This window comes from Phyllobates terribilis, unplaced genomic scaffold (assembly GCF_046119375.1).
Source record: "Phyllobates terribilis strain yellow unplaced genomic scaffold, ASM4611937v1 Scaffold_9__5_contigs__length_417890890, whole genome shotgun sequence".
Taxonomy (NCBI): Eukaryota; Metazoa; Chordata; class Amphibia; order Anura; family Dendrobatidae; genus Phyllobates; species Phyllobates terribilis.
In genome coordinates this window covers 251,801,745-251,819,450 of record NW_027362769.1, presented here as the reverse complement: position 1 = coordinate 251,819,450, position 17,706 = coordinate 251,801,745, and positions in this window count along the sequence as shown.

Below are 17,706 nucleotides of genomic sequence, written 5' to 3'. Positions count from 1 at the left end.
CCCACTAAATGCACTGGGGAGGGCACAGGTAATATTTTGGTATGCACGCTTGTGTATAAGGCACACCGGAACAAGAAGGGGCGGCTGGGGACCGTTTATGGACACCCGGCTGCCCCCAGGCAGCTGGGGACCGTGTGTGGGCACCTGGCCACCGGGCGGCTGGGGACTGAGTATGGATACCAGACCGCCGATGCAGCCTTGACATGGTGGCCATATTCCGCCTCCACATGCTTAAAAGGCCCAATTTCAATTGCAAGCAAGCAAGCAGTATGGTATTGCAGCCTGGGGGTGGGTGGGTGTCAGGCTGCATACTTGCGCTTGCATTGCAAGGAACGGGGAGGTACAATTGAACACTGCCCTGGGACAAGGACTTGCACGGGGATAGTTGCAAGTCTGCATCTTCTGATGCGGCAAGGATCACTTCTGATGGGCACACTTTTAGGCAGTGACCTGGGTGTCAGAGATGCTTCCAGGGGTCTTCCCCATGCTGTTCCCATGTCTTTTCAGCACTGTATGCATGTGTCACACAGCATATGGCCAGACAAGGTTGTAAAATGTTAAAATTACATTTCCTGGTGAATGCATTTGTCACGGTTGAAAGCAATACAAAAGTGCAAAAACGCATAAAAAATGCTAATTATGAACATAGCCCAAGGTGTGGAGGAGTATTTTTGTTTTTGATTATTTATTTTACCTTATACACAAGTCTTTACCCTGGAAAGGATGGTCATTAACATATTTCACAGGAAAACAGTTTCAATTTCGTTTTTGAACGTTATATTGTGAGCCCTTACAAGGGGCTTAATACCACGTTGTTGACAGCAGTGACCTGGGGGTCAGAAATGCTTCCTGGGGCGATCCCCATGCTGTCCCCATGTCATTTGAGCACAGTCACTATCGTTTTGGGCACTTTTTAGGCTTTCTACAGACTGTCGGGGGTGCCGCCGCAAAAAAGCTTGGGTCTCCCATAGACTAACATTGGGCTCAATGCTCAGGTCGAGCACCCAAGTATCACGGTAAGCTTGGCCCGAGCTTCCAGCACCCGAGCATTTTAGTGCTCGATCAACACTATTAATGAATATATAACTAACAGCTTCTGTTTTTATTTGTAGACATGAACAACTAACTGATTTCCTGAGAATGACGTATGCATTTTCATGGCTGATAACAGAGAGATTCATGTCGAGTTGGCAAAGATGGCGCTGAAAGACGAACTCACCCCTCCCATCAGAATTCCTTAGGCGTTACTGAGACTAAGAAATACATGGATGAGCAAATTGCAGTGTGCCAAGTTATCAGAAAAAGCAATGAATTTTACTAATCCCACCTGGAAGAAGAATTCTATATAACCCCATGTCTACGTAATAAAGTATGCCATTGTTCAGTCTCTGAATGAAGTTTTTCAACCAGATTGGCAGATTTGGTTAATTAGCTTCTTTGCATGCACTCGGACATCTTTAATTTGGAGGAGAGCAGCTATCTAGTGTATCTTAAATATGTGAAACCTCCACAAATGGTGCCGTGACTCGGATCACACTAAAGGGGACTCTAGGTCTTGGGATGCCCATCACAGGAATACCTACGGATGAGCCGGGACTGCTCAAAGCGAGAGCCTGATCAACGCTCATCACTGAATCCGGTAAGTCTGCAGATTTAATGAATCCGTAGTGCTTACTCATATTTTGAGCGGTCTCTGTTGAGTTTGTGGTGTCTAGATTGGACCTTTGAGACAGTCCTGTGCGACTGGGCGGGTCCCCGCTGTGTGATTCCAAGAACTCTGGTGTGTGGTCGCTCCTGGCTAACTGCTGCTCAGTGGTTTCTGAGGTGTTCTGTCCCATTAGAATGATCTTTGTACGCAGGGGCGTACAAGTATACACTTGAGAATTTAGGAAAATTTCTTTGTTTATAACGTGGACACGCAGGGAGTGATGTTGCTGATTAGTCGCCATGTATTAAGACGCTATTAGGGCGCGAGCATGCGGGGCCTCTATTAAGTCGTGTATTAGGTTGTGGGACATGCGGGGAGGGAAGCTACTGATGAGTCGTGTATTAAGATGTCAAGGTAAAATATATATTATAGAAAATCAATTAGTGTCTTTTAATAGATTACCTAATCAGTGTGAATCAATATAGCGATGATGGAATAATCTATGTGTATGTATGTATGAAAATGTGTATATGCACATGGATTATGTTAATAGTTAATGAATATATAACTAACAGCTTCTGTTCTAATTTGTAGACACGAACAACTAAATGATTTCCTGGGAATGACGTATGCATGTGCACGGCTGATAACAGAGAGATTCATGTCGAGTTGGCAAAGATGGCGCTGAGGGGCAAACTCACCCCCTCCATCGGAATTCGTAAGGCGTTACTCAAACCAAGAGATACATAGATGGACAAGTTACAGTGTGCCGAGTTATCAGAAAAGAGCAATACATTTTATAAATCCCAGCTAGAAGGAGAATGCTATTTAACTCCATGTCTACATAATAAAGTATGCCATTTTGCGTGGTTCAGTTTCTGAGTGAAGTTTTTAAACCAGATTAGCAGATTTGGTTAATTAGCTTCTCTGCATGCACTCAGACATCTTTAATTTGAAGGAGAGCAGTTACCTAGTGCATCTTAAATTGGTGTAACCCTTCACAAATGGTGCCGTGACTCGGAGGAGGAGAGCAGATACCTAGTGTTTCTTAAATTGGTTTACCCTTCACAAATGGTGCCGTGACTCATATCACACTCAAGGGGAACTCTAGGTCTCGGGGTGCCCATCACCGGACCACGTACGGGTGAACCGGGACTGCTCAAATCAAGAGCCTGATCAACTCTCATCACTGAATCCGGTAAGTCTGCAGATTTAATGAATCTGTAGTACTTACTCGTATTTTGAGCGGTCTCTGGTGAGTTTGTGGTGTATAGATTGGCCCTTAGGGACAGCCTGTGCGACTGGGCGGGTCCCCGCTGTGTGATTCCAAGAACTCTGGTGTGTAGTTGCTCCTGGCCAACTGCTGCTCTGTGTACGAATCTTCCTTAACTTCTGACAAAGATTCTTAGGAGACTGAACACTATTAGGTTCAGTCGCGGCAGGTGATCGAATATTGGGTAGGACACGCACACAGATATAACTATATCTAGTGTCCGGAGACCTGCGGAGGAGAGCTCTCCTCCTTTCACCTAGAGCCGTACGTGACTCCCCCGACGGGAGGGTTGAAGTCAGTGGAACAGCAGCTGAGGCCGGCCGGACTTGTACTGTGCACAAATCAAGGATCTTTGTCTGTCGAAAGGCAGTAGTGATTAATCAATGTTTTCGTGGAGCAGAAAGTAAGTGTCTCCCCTTCAGGAGGGAGAGGATGTGATGACTATCATGGTCGGTCGAGAGGGGAAAAGATCATTTAAGAATGCACCGAAAGTATTTAAGTTTAGAAAAGTTTAGGCAAGTTGCACATCAGATTTGTGATGAAGGATATGTTGAAATAGAAGAGAAGGAAGGAAATATGTAGAGAAAACCAAAAGAGTAATGTCATTGTGTGGGTTGTACCCGTGTGGGTAGATTACAGTAAGAGATGTTGAATGCATCAAGGAAGATAATGGGTTGTTGGAAAGTGAATGCATGTGGAACAAAGTTGCGCTGAGTTTCTTGATAGAAGGGAAAAAGTATGTGCAGAAACTTAAACAGTTAACTAATATATGCGAGCTACCCGATAAGGGCCGGTTACAGCTGCTAGAATAGCAAACAGTCTTGGCTTGATACAGAACAGCAGAGAATTTGTCAAAAAAGTGGTGGGTGGAGGAAGAAAATACAGACAATAAGGGAAAGACGCCATGTTATGTGTATTACAAAGATACTGCTCTCCAGCCACCTCCTGATAATGGCGGACAGGAGGGATGGACCTGTACAAATTCCAGTCAGCAGATTATTGTGTTGCATGTCACGTGCCCCATCCAGGAGGCCCACCACTTGCTACTACCCAAGCCACTCCTAGTGCCCCATCCTCATCTGTTATACCTATGTCCGCCCAAAGTTCCAACCCTTCCTGCAGTGGCCATGTTGCTACACCCATTGCAGCACCCCCGACCTCTGACCAGATGTCCCTTTGGTGGCGGTCATCTTGGTGCACCCCTCTTGTAGTGTGCTTCCTTCTGGTGGTGGCCATCTTGGCACACCCGGAATACAGGCAGCAATACACACTACACCCGGAATGTGTATGATGAAGATCCTCATGACCAGTGTGTGACACAACGTAGAGCTACAATCAACAATATTCTGAACTATGTTGGAACAAGAAACCTTACTTCTATTGCTCTTCATTCTATAATTTTTGAAAGTAATGGATTTCCTATACAAGCCTGTGCCCAAGCAATAGTCCAAGCTATACTGGAGTATAGAAGATTAACTATGTTGGAGGAGATAAGACTAATCAGCAATGACTATCATAAATCTCTTATTCTCACCCGTGCTGATGCAGCTAGATCAGACTCACTCAGCCGCCAGATGTCCTCACAAGATAACCTGAATGAACTATTTCCTAGACAAACAAGCCCACCTCCTGCTATAAGAAAGGAGCATTAATTCCCTGTGTTTCTCCTGCTAATACTCCATTGTTTCCAGTGAAGAAGAAAACTGCAAGAGGAGAACCGGATAAATTCAGAATGGTGCAAGATCTGAGAGCTGTGAATGCAGTTACAATCCTGGAGATCCCAGTGGTGCCAAATCCACATACATTACTCAGTGAAATTCCCCCTGAGGCAACGCATTTTACAGTAATCGACTTGGCAAATGCCTTCTTCAGTGTGCCTCTGCATCCAGACTGTCAGTATCTTTTTGCTTTTACACACAGAGGATTACAGTACACCTTGACCGTTATGCCTCAAGGAGCTCAGAACTCTCCTCATCATCACTTCACACTGGCCTAAACTATCTGTCTCCAACCCTGGAAGAGTGAGAACACTGAAGTCACATGGATACAATATGTGGATGATCTATTCCTCTGCTGTCCAGACGACCAAACTTGCCACAGGTTCAGGTATTCTTTGCTCCAATTTCTGGCCACCATCGGATGCAAAGTTACTACAGCTACAGCTACAGAACTCCTCCACAGAACAGCAGACATTGTACTTGGCCATCCTACAACTATGGGGGTTGAAATCTATCCTTGCACAATCCCAGCACAACCATCTATCTATGCAACGTCCTGTCAGAATCCAATGTGAGCTCCTTTTACCACAAAATATTGCTCTTTGGCGATGTACTGTCTTGAACCCCTCCACTCTGCTTCCTCTGTCAAGGGGGGAATGCCCTGAAGACATAAGGGGGTCCTCAGAAGACCATGAATACCCTGATTCGAGTGACCATGATTGCTTTGAGGTCATGAAGGCAGAAACCTCGCACCTACCTACTGTCTCTGAGAAGCCACTGCCTGATAGCGGATCTGATACTGTATACTGACGGGTCCAGATACGCAGATGAATATGGAACTTACCATACCGGTTATGCGGTGGTGTCCCCACCAACGGTTGATTCTGCTGGACCACTGCCATCTTATATGTCTGCTCAAGAGGCCGAACTGTATGCTCTTACCGAAGCCTGCAAGTGCGCAGAGAGTCGAGTGGCCAATATTTACATGGACTCAAGGTATGGATTCGGGATTGCCCACAACTTTGGCCTGATATGGGCTCTGAGGGGCTACAAGACAGCCAGTAGATCTCCAATCCGGAATGCAGCTGCAGTGAGAAGTCTGCTAGAAGCTCTGAAGTTACCTAGGCAAGTGGCTGTGATCAAAATTAAGGCTCATGGGAAACTGAATTCAGAGGAAGCCAAGGGCTGACATTACAGCAAAAACAGCAACTATGGAGCTGATATTTCCAGAGGAAGCAGGGGTGTCGGGGGGTACGGAGGTGTTTGTGCTCACCAGACGTCAGAGACAACGAGGAGATGAGGAAGAAATGGGAATGAGAAATTTGGGGTTGGAAGATGAAGAGGAGCAAAGACTGTAAGAGAATCCGACACACAGGACTTAAGTGGACCGGCAGAATGCGGTAACGGAAGAAGGAAAACAAGGATTGAAAACAAGAAGTGATTGAAAGTGATCAAGGACTCGCCTTCACTGCAGAAGTTACCAAATCAATCTGGGAGATGATTGGGGTGGATGTTGGCCTGCATACTCCTTATCAACCTCAATGTAACGGCAAAGTTGAAAGGATGAATGGCACTTTAAAAAACAAAATTCTTAAAGCCAGTAAAGAATTGTCACTTCCATGGCCGGAGTTGCTGCCTATTGCCCTATACTCAGTCCGAAATACACCGAGACAACCCACAGGGCTCACACCATATGAGATCTTGTTTGGGGGGCCACCTAGAATGGGTCGATATTACCCAGAGCAGCTTATTTCAGGGAATGATAAGCTTGTGAATTTTGCTGTCGGACTTGCTAAAGAGTTAAAACTAACACATGCTACAGTGTACTCTTCTATTCCAGACTCAGATCTAGAACCAGGTACTCACAGCATCCAACCTGGAGATTTTGTCTGGATAAAGAACCCACAACCCTGATGCTCCTTTGTCTGATGACAGTAGCTGGGGGGAAGCCTTTGTTACGGTAACACGTGCATTCCAAGCAATTATTACTAAAGAGAATGATATTCCAGTTTTCTGGTACAACATTTCCTTGAATGTGGTGACTTTCCAATTTGATTACTGTGGAATAGTATCTTGTTGGGGGTATGAGAGATTGAGTAGTGACTTTGTGGGTGGACGCTGAGCAATATATCTGTGTCACTGACAATTATTGGGGACAAAAATGTGATTACTGGGGTGCTGTTGGGTGGAACACAGGTGACTACGACTGGGGAATGTGCCTTAACTAAAGCAATAATGTCTGTTTACCTTATATCTGAGTCCCAGGAATCCAAAGAGGAAATAAAGGCTGCGCTTGAAGGTATATACAGGGTCAAGAGAGAAGTTAACCCCAACGGCAGTTTTGACCCACATATATATTGATGTTCTCGGAGTGCTTAGGGTGCTGCCAGACGAATTCAAGGCCCGAGACCAAGTGAAGGTGGGATTTGAGTCCATAAAACCAATAATATCCGTTAACAAGAATGTACATAGGATAAATTACATATATTATAACCAACAAAGATTTGTCAATTACACCAAAGATGCCCTACAAGGGATAGCTGACAAACTAGCACCCACATCTACCATGGCCTTCCAAAACAGAATAGCCCTGGATATGTTACTTGCAGAAAAAGGAGGGGTATACAAAATCATAGGAGAGCATTATTGTACTTATATCCCAGACAATAGCGGCCCCACAGGGAAAGTTACTAAGGCTCGAAAAAAATTGACAGATTTAAGTGAAGAACTGGAAAAGAAGTCAGGTGTGACTGATCCCTTGGATAAATATTTTTCTTGGATGAGAGATTGGAAGAGTTGGTTAATCCAAGGGGGAATTATTTTACTAAATGCGATAATTCTATTTAGTGCATTGCTAATCTGTGTGATTCTCTGTGTCAACAGGTTAATTGCCAAAACAGTAGATGCAGCAGTACCTGTCAGCGTCTTGTCCGAAGAATCTAATGAAGAGGCCTATGAACAAACAGTTCCCCTTAGAACAAAGGTGTTGTATCAGAGAGATTACCAGAAGAAAATGAGTTTGTAAAGTTAATATCCATATTTCTGTGCTAGGGGTGGCCCTCGATTACCCAGTCATTAGATCTTTTAGGGTCTCCATCCCTTTAGTATAGGTCTTCATTTGAGTTAGATTTTGGAACGTAGGTGGGTCAGTTTAAAAGGGACGAGGCGCCCGTCCCATCATAGGGTTCCAGAATAGCCTTATCATAGGGTAATATATATATATTACAGAAAATCAATTAGTTTATTTTAATAGATAACCTAATCAGTTTGAATTAATAAAGAGATGATGGAATAATCTATGTGTATGTATGTATGCAAATGTGTACAGTACAGACCAAAAGTTTGGACACACCTTCTCATTTAAAGATTTTTCTGTATTTTCATGACTATGAAAATTGGACATTCACACTGAAGGCATCAAAGCTATGAATTAACACATGTGGAATTATATACTTAACAAAAAAGTGTGAAACAACTGAAAATATGTCTTATATTCTAGATTCTTCAGAGTAGCCACCTTTTGCTTTGATGACTGCCTTGCACACTCTTGGCATTCTCTTGATGAGCTTCAAGAGGTAGTCACCGGAAATGGTTTTCACTTCACAGGTGTGCCCTGTCAGGTTTAATAAGTGGGATTTCTTGCCTTACAAATGGGGTTGGGACCATCAATTGTGTTGTGCAGAAATCTGGTGGAAACACAGCTGATAGTCCTACTGAATAGACTGTTAGAATTTTTATTATGGCAAGAAAAAAGCAGCTAAGTAAAGAAAAACGAGTGGCCATCATTACTTTAAGAAATGAAGGTCAGTCAGTGCGAAAAATTGGGAAAACTTTGAAAGTGTCCCCGAGTGCAGTTGCAAAAACCATCAAGCGCTACAAAGAAACTGGCTCACATGAGGACCGCCCCAGGAAAGGAAGACCAAGAGTCACCTCTGCTTCTGAGGATAAGTTTATCTGAGTCACCAGCCTCAGAAATCGCAGGTTAACAGCAGCTCAGATTAGAGACCAGGTCAATGCCACACAGAGTTCTAGCAGCAGAAAAATCTCTTCAACATCTGTTAAGAGGAGACTTTGTGCAGCCGGCCTTCATGGTAAAATAGCTGCTAGGAAACCACTGCTAAGGACAGGCAACAGGCAGAAGAGACTTGATTTGGGCTAAAGAACACAAGGAATGGACATTAGACCAGTGGAAATCTGTGTTTTGTCTGATGAGTCCAAATTTGAGATCTTTGGTTCCAACCACCGTGTCTTTGTGCGATGCAGAAAAGGTGAACGGATGGACTCTACATGCCTGGTTCCCACCGTGAAGCATGGAGGAGGAGGTGTCATGGTGTGGGGGTGCTTTGCTGGTGACACTGTTGGGGATTAATTCAAAATTGAAGGCATACTAAACCAGCATGGCTACCACAGCATCTTGCAGCGGCATTCTATTCCATCCAGTGTGCGTTTAGTTGGACCATCATTTATTTTTCAACAGGACGATGACCCAAACACACCTCCAGACTGTGTAAGGGCTATTTAGCCAAGAAGGAGAGTGATGGGGTGCTATGTCAGATGACCTGGCCTCCACAGTCTCCAGACCTGTACCCAATCGAGATGGTTTGGGGTGAGCTGGACCGCAGAGTGAAGGCAAAAGGGCCAACAAGTGCTAAGCATCTCTGGGAACTCCATCAAGATTGTTGGAAGACCATTTCCGGTGACTACCTCTTGAAGCTCATCAAGAGAATGCCAAGAGTGTGCAAAGCAGTCATCAAAGCAAAAGGTGGCTACTTTGAAGAACCTAGAATACAAGACATTTTAAGTTGTTTCTCACTTTTCTGTTAAGTATATAATTCCACATGTGTTAATTCATAGTTTTGATGTCTTCAGTGTGAATATACAATTTTCATAGTCATGAAAATACAGAAAAATCTTTAAATGAGAAGGTGTGTCCAAACTTTTGGTCTTTACAGTATATGCACATGGATTATGTTAATAGTTAATGAATATATAACTAACAGCTTCTGCTTTTATTTGTAAACATGAACAACTAAATGATTTCCTGAGAATGACGTATGCAAGTGCATGGCTGATAACAGAGAGATTCATGTCGAGTTGGCAAAGATGGTGCTGAAAGACGAACTCACCCCTCCCATCAGATTTCCTAAGGCATTACTGATACTAAGAGATACATGGATTAGCAAATTGCAGTCTGCCAAGTTATCAGAAAAAGCAATGAATTTTACTAATCACACCAAGAAGTAGAATACTGCATAACCCCATGTCTACTTAATAAAGTATGCCATTTTGCATGGTTCAGTCTCTGAGTGAAGTTTTTCAACCAGATTAGCAGATTTGGTTAATTAGCTTCTCAGCATGCACTCGGACATCTTTAATTTGGAGGAGAGCAGTTACCTAGTGTATCTTAAATTGGTGAAACCTCCACAGTATCACATATAAATAAGGTACAAATCCAGCAATTTCTGTCCCCCATTTAGAGTTTGTAGCAGTGTGTCAGTGAAGCTATTCACACATGGTCGCTGTGACACATAGGAAACTACAGGGCCGCTATTTAAAACCGTGTGGGTCCGTCCGACGTACCATATATAACTGTGGTAGAAATCCAGCCATTTCTGTCCTCCATTTAGAGTTCGTAGCAGTGTGTCAGTGAATTTTATTCACAAGTGGTCGCTGTGAAGAATGGTAAACTACAGGGCCGCTATTTAAAACCGTTGGTGTCTGTCAAACGTATCACATATAACTACGGTACCAATCCAGACATTTCTGTCCTCCATTTAGAGTTTCTAGCAGTGTGTCAGTGAAGCTATTCATACGTGGTCATGTGAAGAATAGTAAACTACATGGTTGTTATGTAAAACATTGGGTGTCCATTAGATGGATCACATATAACTACGGTACAAATCCAGCCATTTCTGTCCTTCATTTAAAGTTTTTAGCAGTGTGTCAGTGAAGCTTTTCACACGTGATCCCTGTGAAGAATAGTAAACTACATGGTTGCTATTTAAAACAGTGGGTGTCCATCAGATGGATCACATATAACTACGGTACAAATCCAGCCATTTCTGTCCTCCATTTAGAGTTTGCAGCAATGTGTCAGTGAAGCTATTCACACGTGGTCACTGTGACTAATAGGAAACTACAGGTCCGCTATTTAAAACCTTGGGTGTCCATCAGACATATTACATATAACTGCAGTGCAAATCTGGCCATTTCTGTTCTCCATTTAGAGTTTGTAGCAGTGTGTCAGTGAAGCTATTCACACGTGGTCGCTGGGACAAATAGGAAACTACAGGGCCGCTATTTAAACCTTGAGTGTCCATCAGACATATCACATATAACTTCAGTACAAATCCAGCCATGTGGAAAATATTGAATGTGGAAAATATTGTCTTCCATTTACAGGTTGTAGCAGTGTGTCAGTGTACACCATTTTACTGCTCCATTTGCTTGTTCGCAGAATACAGCCATTACTGTATTGTGGAAGCAGAGGAACTTTTTTTCAGTGATCATACACATGTGATCCATATGACTGCCGTAATAATACAGAAATTTTATGGAGCGTGCCAAATATTCCACTCCATTTAAAGTCAGCCAGCTGTATTTTGTTGAATCAATTGACACTTGGTCTCTGACAAATCAGACGTTATCCCATATGACTGCCCTAATAGTCCAACAATTGTTGTGAGCATGTCCAATATTACACTCCATTTAAAGTATTGCAGTTGTGAGTTCAAACCTATTCACAGTTGGTCGCTGGCAAATAGCATATCTGTGAACAATGTTGTCAGAGTATTATACCACTTTTGTGGACTGACAAAAAAAAAAACATACAAAAAGCAAGCTAAAATGGAAAAAATGTTAAGAAACCTTCTTTCCAGGGTAATGACTTGTATATAAGGCCAAAGAAATTAAAAAAAAAAGTTATGGACTGTGGAAAACATTTTATGCGACAGAAAAGTCTGTGTGAAGGTTCCCGGACACTCCATGGCTTCTTTTTTACTGTGGATTGAACGTGTTTATGCATGCTATTTCTCAACCCCAATGCAGATCAGACCATTGCCCAATTCTGTAGTCATAAAATTCAAGGCATAAAGAAAGATCTTTCTGTGTCGAAGTACCACTGAGAAGTGTGAGTTGATGTTGAACGGGCTGCCATTGCTTATTGAACAAGCTGCATTAGAGGACTTCCTGGGAGAAATGTCAGCCAGAGTAGAAACGGTTTCCCTCTGTGCCAGTCCTTTCACCGAGCTAAAGAATATGGCTGTGGCGAAATACAACTCTCACCAAGAAGCAGTGTCAGACTAAAGAACATTGGGCCCACCAGAAGATTTGATTCTGAGGGCCCATCTTTCTCCCCCGCTCAAGAGCTCCATAGAAGCTGCAAAGTTTTTGCTATGATGAAGTCTCCTGATGGAGAAACCAGGGCCCCATGGAGGATTCCCTGGTGAGCCCGTCCAACCCTGTCGAGATTCCTGGACACTTTATGGCTGCTTTTTTTACTGAGGGGGAAACCCACGCAAACATGGGATGAATATGCAAAATCCTTGCAGATGTTGTCCTTGGTGGGATTTGAATCCAGGACCCCAGCGCTGCAAGGCTTCAGTGCTAACACTGAGCCACTGTGCTGCCCTCTCTGTTTTCCCTCTGATATCTCCCATGCTGGAGAAACTTGAACCTACTGCCACTCAGTATCTTCAGCTCCTTTGTGAGAAACCAATATGTTTGGGCAGCCACTCAGTCTACCAAATAAAATTCCTGAGAAAGAAATTGTGGATGGCTTTGTTACTGGTACTGGGGGCACTGCTAATACCATGGCGTCATGCCATAGTTCACTGGAAATATTCCAGGCTGGTAGGGGCCAACCTGATTCCCACAGAAAAGTACCAGCAGCAAGCTAAGGAGATGGTGGCCTATATCGTCACCACGACCTGCAATGTTTGCACTATGAACTCTCCTGAAGGAGAAACCAGGGCGCGCCGGAGGAGTCTCCGGTTTTCTGGTGGGTCAATCCAACCCTGCTGAGAAACAGCCCTGGCTAAGAAAAGTCTGTGGGAAGGTTCCTGGACACTCTATGGCTGCCTTTTTTTTTTTTTTTTACTGTGGACTGGTTCCAGCAATCTATAACATTGCAATCTATAAGATCCCTTCACTGGCTCCCTATTTCCCAGAGACTCCAATTCAAAACCCTAACCATGACATGCAAAGCCATCCACAACCTGTCTCCTCCATATATCTGTGACCTAGTCTCCCAGTTCATATTTGCACGTAACCTCCGATACTCACACAAGATCTCCTTCTCCACTCCCGTCCTATCTCCTCTTCCCACAATCGCATATAAGATTTCTCCCATGCATCCCCCCTACTCTTTAACTCTCTACCACAAAATATCAGACTCTCGCCTACTGTTGAAACCTTTAAAAAGAAGCTGAAGACCCATCTCTTCCGACAAGCCTACAACCTGTAGTAACCCTCTCTTTACCATACCGCTGCACGACCAGCTGTACCCTCAAATACTGTTTCCTCATTCCTCACCTATCCCTTATATACTGTGTGCCCTCATGGGCAGGGTCTTCTCAAATCTTGTACCAGTCAGTCACCTCTTTTCACATGTAAAGCACCATGAAAAAAATTTTGCTATAATAATAATAAATAATAATAATTATACTATTTGTTCTCTGGGTCAATTGATGGCAGTTTCCTGATGTCTGCCCCTAAATTGATGTGTTTTGGCTGCTTCTGATCCCGTTTGAAGGTGTTGTGTATGCATTTGGTTTTGGCCGATCAGCAATGTTTGGCGAATAATCGACAATTACATTGTTGAACATTGCAAAAACGGTGATCGTAATCCGAAACGAATATTGAAATATTCGCTCGTCTGTAATCAGAAACATCCTTAAAAAAATATGTGGGCATGGTATGATGGTCATCCTTGTGATATGGAGGTGGAAGATGCTGAGAAGGAGGAGTGCGACATAAAATAGAACATTTCCTGAAGTGTATACCCATGTCTGGGTGTGAAGGGGTGCATGGGAATAGACCCACCAAAAAATAACCACTGGATTTGAGTTTATGTTTGATGCTATCATCTGGTGGTGTTGAGAAGTCTGGCTCAATCCGGCCCATGTTCATTTTGATAAGTCAGCCTGCCAGCATTTTCAGTTGACAGGCAGATGCACCTATCTGTTATATCAATTATAATGCTTCCGGCGGCACTAAAAACCATCTCTGACAAAATGCTAGCGGCCAGAACTTCCAAGGCATAGAGAGACAGTTCATGCCATGTGTCCAGCTTGGATACCCAACAGTTGTAAGGCACAGAGAGGAATCATGGAGGAGGCTGGTACGGTCGCCAAGGTAGTCCTTCAGCATCTTCCAAAACTTTTCCTCCTTGTCAGAGTACTCTGTGTATCAGGACCTGGGAGCTGGGAGGGTCTGAGAAAACTGTCACAGACCTTTGATAGCGTTCCCCTGCCTCTGCCGCATCTGGTTTGTGTCTCCCTCATTTGTGCTCCTTAGTTGCCCAATTTTCTGTCTGTGACCTCTGCCGCCAGCATTGTCAGATGAGAATTTTTTTTTGTTTGAATTCTTCAAAAACAGCCTGAACTTACCTACCTATACCTGACTTTTAATAACCTACCTATAGCTGACTGTTACTAACCTACCTTTCCTTTACCTGACTTTTACTAACCTACCTATACCTGACTTTGCAATTTCGTTTAGGTAGTGCCACCATAACTTCCACTCGGCATGCCTGCTGTCTTCTAGTCATATTTGACACACAACTTTCCTGTATTCAATGTGGAAAATCACTCACTTGCTCATGTCACCTGCACCTTAGAAACATCTCCAGAATTCAACCTTTTCTCACCTAAAATGCAACATTTCACGTGCAAGCAGTAGTCCAGAAATGTGGGTGGGTAGGTGGTTAGCTGCATACCTGCGCTTGCATTGCAAGTAACACAAAGCTAAGGAGACGAATGATCCATCTTGAATAATTTGCTCGTTGAGTAGGAAACTGACCACTGCTGCTGTCTACCTTGTGAACATTGTTGTCTTCAAGCTTGATGGATCCAGGGCCCGCAATCCTATATGTCGGGAAGATGTATTCCGTCCCAGAGTCCCACTGGGTCTTGGATTCCACAATATTAACCCAGTGGAATTCGAAAGTGAGATGTACCATCCCGGGCCACATTCACTTGTCCATGTGTTTGTGGGTAGGCGATCCTTCCCACTTAAGTGCACTGGGGAGGGCACGGGTAATGTTCTGGGACCCGTGCTTGTGGAAGGTGGAGACGACACAGAGAGAAATAGTGGTGGTTGGGAACCGAGTATGGACACCCAGCCGCAGCCACCATGAAGTTGTGGAAAGCTTCCGCCTCCACGAGCCTAAGAGGCAACATTTCAAGTGTAGGCAAGCAGTCCAGAAATGTGGCAGTTTACTATTGCGGCCTGTGGGTGGGTGGGTGGCTGCATACTTGCGCTTGCATTCCAAGGACTGGGGTAGGGACAACTGAAGGCTGCGAAAGGGCAAGGACGTGGACAGTGATGGTTGCGAGTGTGTAACGACAGGTGCAGGGCGGGAGGCATCTTTGCATGCGCAATGGACAGAGGATTGGCGTGAACGCACAACAGCAGAAGAGGCAGTGGTGTCACCCGCAGACACTGTTTCTGGACCTTGGTGTTCGGTCCAGGTAGTCAGGTGCTTTGCTGTCATGTGTCTGAGCATGCTGGTGGTGGTCAGGCTGGTAGTTTTGGTGCTCTTGCTGATGCTGGCCTGGCAGATGTTGCAAATGGCCTTTTTAGGGTTATCTTAAGAGTCTTTAAAAAAGAACCAGACTCAGAAAGACATAACAGTTGTACTGGAAACTTCCGTCGTGTTGGTGTTCCGGGGAGCAATTGCCCACCTTGTATCTGGGGCCACCACACTGCTTGTTCCTGCCAGTTGTGGTTCTACGCCTTCCTCCCCCTGTGTGTTGCTGTTCTCGCTCTACATGTCTACTTGCCAGGTTGGTTTAGTGACTTAATCGCCCGCAGCTTTGTTTTCCACTTACGCACCCTGGTCCTCTTCCTGACTTTCTGTCCAATGTGTCTCATCATTATCCACCTCTTGCGACAGTAATTTCACTTTCCCACCGTCACCTGCGGTTGACCATTGCTGCTCAAATCGCTACATGCGATCTTCTGTTGCCCTGCTTGAAGAGAACAGCTCTTGGGTAGTGTTGAGCCACCCCCGTAGTGTTCGAGTTCGGTTCGGTTCGTCGAACACCCGTGTGTTCGCCGAACTGTTCGTCGAACTGTTCGTCGAACACCTTCGAACACCGTTAAAACCAATGGCAGGCAAACAAAAACACATAGAAACACATAGAAAACACCTTCAAAGGTGTCCAAAAGCTGACAAACTGCTCAGAAGACATAACTAACACATGGAAAAGTGACAAGTACATATAGTCATGCGAAAATAAAAGAGGTGGAGGAGTAAAAGGAGGGGGAGACACAGATATAGGCATGTCATGCCCTTCTAAAATCCAAAAAGTGAGAAGCCGACACGGCCAGTCCGCTCCTGCCCGTGCCACCTCCGTGTCGCCGGGTTTGTGCCAGAGCCGCGGTGAACCCTGACGGCCAGCCCCCCTCTCCCAATACTGGTGCCTGTCCGCTGGTGGGTCGAGCAAGCCCCCCTGTGGTGGAGGCAGCTCTAAGCGTTTTAATTTAAATTGTCTCTCTAATTTGAATGAATACACTTTAAATCCATTTACAAGGATCTATTGGAGGGCAAGTCTCATGCCAGCAGCCGCGGTAATTCCAGCTCCAGTAGCGTCCACTAAAGCTGCTGCAGTTAAAAAGCTTTTATAAGGATCAAGCTCGGCTGTCCACCGCAAGGCATCCTACTGCCAGTCCCAGCCCCTATGCCTTGGGGTGCCTCCTGATGCTCTTCACTAAGTATCCCATGGTCCCAAAGCATTTCCTTTGAAAAAATTAAGTGTCTAAACTACAGGTGGTGCAGCTTGCTTAACAGCCGGGATAATCCGCTGACTAGCAGACACTGCTACTAGGCACAAAGTATTTCCTGGGCTAGATGCAGTTAAAAATTTGTAATTAGATACTCTCGTTGGATGCTGAGAAAGCATTCCATAGAGTCTCCTGGCACGCCATATATGATTCTCTTAAAAAGCTTGGGGTAGGGGTCTAGGGGACCCTTTTATAGCCAAAATCACGGCCCTGTATCGCAATACGTCACCTAGGCTGAAGATAAATGGAACTGTAGCACCGAGGGCTCGGTTGCTACAGACGTATTGCACCTCACCCAGAGGTGTGATATCTCACTCTCAGGTAAGGATGGAGTGTGGATCAGGATCCGACACCTGCATGCTTTACACCACATTGCCGTGGGGCAGGGCGACCAATATGCCCCTGAGATGGGCACGACAGTCCCTGTCCCTGGCTGGAGTGGGGGGAGGGAACACTGAGGAAGGGGAACCCTGTAGTGCAGGAGCAGGGAGGAAGCAGTTCCTGGGTGCATTGAGAAGGGAGTATAAAAGGTGGGCACCATCTTAGTTCAGTGCAGAGAAGTCTGAGCAGAAGTGGCAGGGAGCAGGGGCTCTGCATGAGCTCTGCTCCGGAGGCGGGCCTAGTAACAGAGGCCCAGGCCTGCAAGAGGGAGAAGGAAGGAAGAGGAGCGGAGAAGGCTCCAGGAACGAGGAATGAAGGGATCCCAGGGGTGCGGACGGGCGAGTCACCACCGCACGCCCGAATCCACCTGCGTGGAGGGGTCAGGCCAAAGGGGGAGACCGGTCCCCGAACTAGTGGAGGCAGGAAACGACCCTCAGCTAGAAACCGGAGGCTCTGACATTTTATGTGGCGCAGCCCCTCGCTACAACCGCTAGGAAGGCACCACATAGGGTCAGGGAAACTGGCGCCAAGTTTACCAAGAGGAGGCCCGAGGCAGCCGGACAGAAGTGTTGGTAAGAAAGGCCAGACAAAGGACACACAAAGGGGGTCCTGTGAAGTGCTCCAAAGTTATCTGGGAGTTGTCTGAGCCCCTCACCTGGTGAGCACAGTACGACGTGGGC